This window comes from Myotis davidii, unplaced genomic scaffold (genome assembly GCF_000327345.1).
Source record: "Myotis davidii unplaced genomic scaffold, ASM32734v1 scaffold168, whole genome shotgun sequence".
In the NCBI taxonomy this organism is placed as follows: Eukaryota; Metazoa; Chordata; class Mammalia; order Chiroptera; family Vespertilionidae; genus Myotis; species Myotis davidii.
This window is the reverse complement of record NW_006383016.1, coordinates 4,232,295-4,238,959: the sequence shown is the minus strand read 5'-3', so window position 1 is coordinate 4,238,959 and position 6,665 is coordinate 4,232,295. Positions and strand designations below refer to the sequence as shown.

At 41.5% G+C, this 6,665-nt stretch overlaps 1 pseudogene; it reads left to right on the top strand.

The window, feature by feature from the left end:
- The first annotated feature begins 5,431 nt into the window (after positions 1 to 5,431).
- LOC107181682 lies at positions 5,432 to 5,945 on the top strand (annotated as a pseudogene).
- Positions 5,946 to 6,665: the final 720 nt, after the last annotated feature.

The window sequence follows — 6,665 nt, the reverse complement described above, 5'->3', positions numbered from 1 at the left end:
TTCCTGAATTATTATTGTGGAAAATGTTGAAATTATAGTAAAGAATATAAGCATTCTTCAAGAAAGCCTCAGCTCAGAAACACCTTTGACCTTTTGATGTATTTTCTTCAAACACACACACACACACACACACACACACATACACACGTTTTGATTTTATAAAATTGGAGGTTTTCTGCTTTTTTTCATGTAAAAATATTTGCATTTTTCTTATATCAGTACTTTTTAAAAACAGGATTATTACTGCAATCATATAAATGTCCCATAATTTGTTAACCATCCTCTACTGAGAGATGTTAAGGTTTTTCTCACATTTTCGCTCATATGAATATGCAGTGATAAACATCCTTGAGCATTAAGTCTTTATGTATCTGCTTCATTTTTAAAAATTTTAATTAATATTATTAACTTTTAGAAATTAAAAAAAAACTACTTTAAAAGTAAGTATTTTACAGCAAATTCCCCGCTACCAATGGTATGCTAAACATGGACAGCTGTTTGAGAGTATCTATTTCACCACAGTGTTATATGAGTGAATGTAAGATTTCCTCACTTTGGGGAGAAAAAAAAGAAAAGCATTTAAAATTAATTTAAAGGGATTTTTTTCATTTTACTCTGAGTCTGAACACTTTGAGATGTCCTTTGGGTACTATCACAATTTGATATATTGGTGATTTGCCCACTGTTATATTAGAAAAGTTTCTTTATTGATTTATGAAGGTAATGAATGAAATTCTTTGAAAGTGATATAATTATAAATACTTTCCTAGTCTGTCCCTTGTCTTTTAATTTTTACTTTTTAAAGAAATCATACATTTTGAGGGAATATTACATCAAATGAATAGCAGATATTTGAGAGACAGATCTGAGATCAAATCCTGGCTCTGCCTCTTGCTAGCTGTGCTCTTTCAAATTATTTAACTTCTTTAAGCCTCAATCTCCATATTTTTTAAATTAATATAACAACACAAATGTGACAAATTTATGGTAAGGAGTAAATATAATAGTAATAATCATCTTAACACTTATTTCAGGTATTATATACCCTCTTACATGTATCATCTCATTTAATACTAACAATAGCCTTATTAGAAAGACATTAGGCACATTACTTATACGTAAAAGAAAGCGCAGCCCTAGTTGGTTTGGCTCAGTGGATAAAGTGTTGGCCTGCGGGAACACTTTGAGGTGTCCTTTGGGTACTATCACGATTTGATATATTGGTGATTTGCCCATTGTTATATTAGAAAAGTTTATTGATTTATGAAGGTAATGAATGAAATTCTTTGAAAGTGATATAATTATAAATACTTTCCTAGTCTGTCCCTTGCCTTTTAATTTTTACTTTTTAAAGAACTCATCCATTTTGAGGGAATATTACATCAAATGAATAGCAGATATTTGAGAGACAGATCTGAGATCAAATCCTGGCTCTGCCTCTTGCCAGCTGTGCTCTTTCAAATTAACTTCTTTAAGCCTCAATCTCCATAGTTTTTAAAATTAATATAATAACACAAATGTGACAAATTTATCGTAAAGAGTAAATATAATAGTAATAATCATCTTAACACTTGTTTCAGGTATTATATACCCTCTTACATGTATCATCTCATTTAATACTAACAACAGCCTTATTAGAAAGACATTAGGCACATTACTTGTATGTAAAAGAAAGCACAGCCCTAGCTGGTTTGGCTCAGTGGATAAAGTGTTGGCCTGCGGACTGAAGGGTCTCAGGTTCGATTCTGGCCAAGGGCACGTGCCCAGGTTGTGGGCTCGATCTCCAGCAGGGGGCGTGCAGGAGGCAGACAATGGATGATTCTCTCTCATCATTGATGTTTCTCTCTCTCCCTTTCCCTTCCTCTCTGAAATCAATAAATAAATATATTTTTAAAAGAAAAATACAGATGCAGGGCTCGGAGGAGTCCCCCCAGTAAGGAAACCTGATAAATTTTGTTTATTCCAGGGTCTGCCAAACATTTTTAATTACAGAAACTCTCTAGCAAGTAGTACCCCCCCCTCTCTGCCGCCCGCCTCCTCTTCAAGCCAAAGTGTTTTTGCAGAGTCTGTGTCCCCTTTTATAGTCTCAGCAGAGATGTATGAGTGATCCAGTCTGTCCTCAGCCTCCCCAACATTTGGTGGTGTCACTATTTTTCATTTTAGATGCTTTGATAGGTGCATACAGGCACTTCATTGTGGTTTTAATTGACATTTCCCAACAACGAATGATTTTGGGCTTCTCATGGGCTTACTTGCCATCTGAATACCTTCTTCAGTGAAATGTCTCTCCATGTGTTTTGCCCACAATCTAATTAGATTTTTTAAACATTGGATCTCCAGTTATTTACATAGTTTTGATCCTGCTTGTTTGTCAGATATGTTATACAAATCAGTTCCCATTCTGTACCCTATCTTTTCATACTCTCCGCAGGGCCTTCCACAGAACAAACCTTTTTAATTTTGATAAAGTCAGATTCAGTCGTACTATTTTCTGTCGGTTTAAGATTCTGGATGACAGGTCTTTTCGTTCGGCATTGGGAAAACAGCACGAGTGCCTTTGCCATTTCTGTTATTCTCACTGCTTCTCCCTATAAACAAGGTGACATGTTTCTCTGATTTCAAGATCCTTTCCTTTGTCCATAGTTGTTAGCAGTGTCGTTATGATGTGTTTTGGCATGGATCTCTTTTGGGGGTTTGCTCATAACCACCGGATAAACTCATGGGAGCATGTCACACATATGAGTCACTAGTGATAGCAGAAAACAGGAGATAGCTGGTCAGGGTGATGAGACTGAAACGCAAATATGATCTTGTCACTCATGAACTCAGGGCTCTTAAATCATTTCCCAGTGTCTACTGAGAAATCCAAGCTCTGCAAAACACATAAGGCCATCTGTGAGCTCACGACCTCCCTCCTACCTCACATCTTACATCCCACACATGGATCTGCTCACAGTCCCCTTGCACCCCTTTGTTATTCTTGCTCTACTCTTTGTGTCATTTTTTCTGTCTACAGTGCCCTTCCCCACCCATTCCTCACCATCTTCTCAGTCTGGCCAGCTCCCCCTCCTCCTTCCAGACTTACCAGATGGGTATGGGCCATGACCTTAAGGTAGGCTTCTCTGGCCACCCCTTCCTCGATTCATTGACTCATCGTTGTGCTCCAAACTTGCCTTGTGCTTTGTGCTAACTGAGTACTTCTCATATTATATTGAAATGTTCCATTTATAAGTCTTGCTTCCCCTCTAGACTGTGAGTTCCACTGAGAGAGAAAGCCATTCTGATCTCACTTTGTAGCTGTGATGCCTAGCACCATGCATATAATACTGAATAAATGACATGTCAGGTGCTGGTGGTACCCCCATTCATATCTGGGCCTTACCACGCTACTTTGGGTACAGCCCCCATCTGTTGTAGGCTCGTGGCGATTCTAGCTGTTCCTGAAATAATTCACTGGGCTTGTTTCTTCAGATAAATGAGAGGTGGGGGCAAAATGCCTTCTATTTAAGGATGATCTAAAAAGAAAATAGGTGACTTTTATATGCCTCAGCCAAATAACAAGTGAATTTATAATTGTTTATGAGGTGAGGTGTGCTTTGGTCTCAGTGATGAAGGACTCAGCTTTGGAGGCAGAGCAATCTGCGGACAAATCTCTTTCTATTACATAATCAACCTTGGCAAGAACCCAGCTCTCAGTGACTTCCTCTGGAAAATGGAACTAATATAACTGGGTTGTTGGGAGAATTCAATGATATAATTCTTGCAGACTACATAACATAGAGAACTGTTATGATTGTTTTTATTAACATAAAGGTTATGGCTACAAATTTGCATATCTATACATAAGCTGAAGAGAACTTTGAAGAGGTCAGTGAAACATCAAGAGTGTTTGTTGTAAACCTAGAAAAGCGCTCTAGCACGGAGGCATGGAAAGGTTAACTCCATTCATTCATTCATGCACTCATTTAGAAAAGGTTAACTTCTCACATTGCAGAATGTCCAAGACACAGTGATCTTTGGCCCTTTTGCAAGTTAAAAGGATTAAGTGAAAGGGAACCACTGATCTCTAGAGTCGAGTTTGGTGGAGTCCCTAAAGGAGTGGATGCCAGTGCATGTTCTGTTTTAAAGACCTGAAAACTTCTCTGGCCAGCGCTCTGTAAACAGGCTCTGCTGGATTACCTGAACCTGCAAAAAACGTGGTGACTGACACCAGAACAGCCAGTATGCTCTAGTGCGCCATGGTTTCCACCCTTCCTAAAGCCTCTTACGTAAAACAGGTTTCAGCAAAGCTGCCTGGTGGGAGAGGGGGAGCAAGCCCACTCTGCCTCCCACTAAAGGGCCCCATCTTCTCTCCCCAGGTGGGGTGGGGGAACTGGGAGGCCTGGGTTCCAGACCCAACTGTCCCACTCCCTGGCTGTGTGTGATCATGAACAAGTTCCAACCTCTCTGTTCTCAATCCCCTCACCCATAAGATGCAGAGACGCTGTGTTCCCTTCCATTCTGATTCTTTCTGGAGCCTGGCGGAGCCTGGGAGCTCCACATTTGGCCCTCATTGTTGGCAAAGATTGAGCTTTTCCCTTATCCAACAAGGTCACTGAATGATACTGTATCTGGTGCTGTCGATGAGATGATAGGTTGTGCCTGCCCAAATCCACATTGTGGTTTGGGGGAAACTTTAGGAGAAATAAACATTGGAAGCGACAGATAAGGAGCCAGCACCAAGAATGCTAAGGGGGCAGGATTTCTGTGCATAATAATAATGTTGATGACATTAAACAAACAACTTGGGTATGTGGGTAACAGTTAGTACTAATTATACTTAGATCCACGTCTCAGACACTTTTTGCCATAGTGTGAGAATGGTGATGCTCAATTTGGGTTCAGGATTCAAAATTCCCAAAGTCCCCTCACCCCCACCCCACGTACACACAGAAATTTCAGATTCAATTGAAGTGGGCAGAGCCTCATTTTCTGTATTTGGGACGTTCTGAAGTCAGCCAAGGTTGAGCATCATGGATTCAGGGAGTTGAGCCCGTCTGCTGCTTCCTCGAGGCAGACATTTCCACACGCCCATCAAAAGCAAATGATAAAAATGAAATGCTTATATCATTTACCCGATGAAGTCTAGCTTTCAGTGGCTGTCATTCCTATTTCATAATGCCTAACGCTGGCTTGGCATGCAACAGGTGCAGTTAATATTTATACTGTTTACAAAACAGCTCAGTGCGTCCCGGAGCCACGCACACGGGAGAGAATTGGCTGCCCTACCCCCCCACCCCCCGCCCCGGTCTGGTTAAATTCTCTGATGGCAGGTCCGTGACCTGTGACAGAGTTCAGGTACTTGGATTGCGAGTCCCGGGTTATAGTTCCTAATCTTCAAGAATGTGACTGTTGTCTTTTGGCCGGAACTGCTGTCTCCCAGTCATTCGCCAAAATGACTAACACAAAGGGAAAGACCGGCCCCGCTGTATGTCCTCTAGGCCTCTTAGGAAACATGGAGCGGTTCCTTTGGCCACATACATGCGAATCTACAAGAAGGTGATATTGTGGACATGAAGGGAATGGGCGCTGTTCAAAAAGGAAGGCCCCACACATGTCACCAGGGCAAAACTGGAAGAGTCTACAGTGTCACCCAGCATGCAGTGGGCATTATTGTGAACAAGCAAGTTAAGGGCAAGGCTCTTGCCAAGAGAATGAATGTGCGTATTGAGCATATTAAGCTCTCTAAGAGCTGAGATAGCGTCCTGAAACGTGTGAAGGGAAATGATCAGAAAAGAAAGGAAGCCAGAGAGAAAGGTACCTCATTCACCTGAAGCGCCAGCCTGCTCCACCCAGACAAGCACACTTTGTGAGAACCAGTGGAAAGGAGCCTGAACTGCTGGAACCCATTCCCTATGAATTCATGGCATGATAAGTGGGAAAAATAAAAAAGACTTTTGTGCTGATTTTAAAAAAAAAGAAAGAATGTGACTGTTTAAAAAAAGGGGGGGAGGAGGGGAAGTCATGGGATGGCCTCCTGCGAGCTTGTCCCCTGGCTCTGTGACCTTGTTTACTATGTGTCCCGGGCCCGGCCCTGTCCTCCAGCAGCTGTCCCTGGATGATTTGCAAGCAGGCAGCTAAACCTCGGGTGTCCCTACATCAGAGAACTACCTGCAACTTAATACACGAGCTTAACCTCCTTTGGCTGGGATTGAAGATTTCCTCAAACTGAGGTCGTCTGACGTCATAGGCAAGGCGCTAAGGCGGTGCTTAGTCTAAATCGCACCTCTGTCAGGGCTAATTCAATCACCGGTTTGTTAACTCAGTCAGGGAGCCCGTGTTTCCACATATTACTCCTCAAAAAGACTCTTCAGAGTGGATTCAGGGAGCGACTCCTACTTCCTTCCCTGCCACCAAGACAGAAAACCAAGCGTCAGAAATGGAGAACGTCAGTGGAGAAATCTACGGACTGAATCCTGTCTGTGCAGGGTTTTCATCACACTCCAAAGTTTGTCTTTAATAAAACATAGTATCCCCTAATTTTTAAAGAAAGAGCTCAATGAATTATTTTAAAATAAAAATATTCATTCTCTTTGCCTCAATAATTCCATTCCTAGTGCTTTTTGAGCTGCTTGTTTTTCCTCTCCCACAGAAGGGAAGGAGAAGGGTCGGGAGGGAGGTGGGGA